Genomic DNA, 1,718 nt, shown 5'->3' with positions numbered 1-1,718 from the left:
GGGACGATCGCTAACCTGATCTGTGATGTACTTATGTTCCTCTTTTCATGATAAGTGAATAAGTAATCACCTGACTCGATTCACACCTGTGTAGAGGCTTCAGTTAATATGTGCATCAAGTTCAGAGTCTAAGAAGAAAGGCATGATCAGTAACGGCACACATGGTACATAAGAAAACTAATATCTTGGGAATTTTGTACAGAGTATCGATTGTAAAGTGCTGAGTGAGGTGATGCCTACATTACATAGAGGTGATTCTTGATCTTGCGAACAGGAGACCAAACTACCAGGAGCAAAATTTAGATACTTCTCTGGTTTTTATTTTTCTTGAAGTACTTCTCTGCCTTTTCTATTACCTGAAGTACACCGTACTTCCATTATACATACTAGAAGAATGCCCGTGCGTTGCAACGGGGCCACATTAACTTTAAGAGTTCAATATTACGACATTGGCGACCTTTTTTACCATCAAATCCTCACACACACAGACACACACTCTCCCTCCCTCTTCCTTACTCTCTATCCCCCTCTCCCTCTCTCTCTAACACACACACATATCCATCTTATTGGGTACGGGACCATAATCCATCTATTTCACACATACACGCTAGTGCATAACAATATGGATTATGTGTATTATATTTGCCACCAGAACTGAGGGAATTAATTTCATGAAAATCGACCAGCCACAGCTCCAAGAATACGCGGACGAGGTGGCTCGGGTCGGCGTCGGCGCCGTCCAGCACGGGCCACGGGCCCGCTTCCAAGTGCACGTGCAATACACGTCTTCACAAATATTATAACCAGATGTGAGAAATCACATGCATAGAAAAGACATTCTGATAGCAATCCAAATACCATACTCAATTGAATACCTAACCTGGACAATACTCTTATTTTCTATGCGCCAGAAAAAATGGAATAGCAAAGCTATGTATGCCTACATACGCTCAGATTATATATAAGAATCTTGGGTGAACAATTGCAACAAAGCACTAAGCAGCGATAAATTTAAATAAAAAATCCATTAACTATGCAGGCAGCAGGCTTGTTACAACATAGAGAGATAGGAAAATGTCACCTCCAGTAATGTAGCGCAAAGGAGTGGAACGAAGCATGAATGAGCGGTTGTCTGTTCTTCTCCATGTACATGGATCAACAGTAGAGGCCAAGTATATAAGTACTTGACTGAACTCCACTCTTCGTGTACGGAGAGCCATGTCACCTTCTCGCCGGTACAGCATGGGAGGATGGCTGGTTCACATGACCCTTCAGCTGGGGGATCCATGGTGGCTGACCGTCGAGCTCAAGGTAGAGAAGTTGAGGGCAGCAGTGGCGAGATCCATGCCGGCCAACCGGGCGAAGAGGGTCGTCGAGGAGGGACACATCGACAAGATCCGGTCACCACGCGACCTGAAGAGCAACAGTGATCTCCACAAGCTGTAGGCCGGCGGCGTGCTCCATCCCCTGCGATGGGGTGACCATGGCGGTGGCCACAGCTCCTCATGCTCGCCTCGATCTCGGCGACACACCCTGAGTGTAGGAGGCAGCAACGACCTCGACGAAATCATGGCCTCCATCCCGGAACGCATGAAGAACCTCGGCCCCGTCGCTACTCCTCCCGCCTTAGCCGCACGCGGCAGCGGACCATGGGTAGGAGGGCAGGCGGCGTCGCCTCGGCTGACGGCAGGGAGCAGCGTTGATTTCGGGTAGGTGGC

Source organism: Triticum dicoccoides, chromosome 7B (genome assembly GCF_002162155.2).
Source record: "Triticum dicoccoides isolate Atlit2015 ecotype Zavitan chromosome 7B, WEW_v2.0, whole genome shotgun sequence".
NCBI classification, from domain to species: domain Eukaryota; kingdom Viridiplantae; phylum Streptophyta; class Magnoliopsida; order Poales; family Poaceae; genus Triticum; species Triticum dicoccoides.
This window is presented reverse-complemented; position numbering follows the sequence as displayed.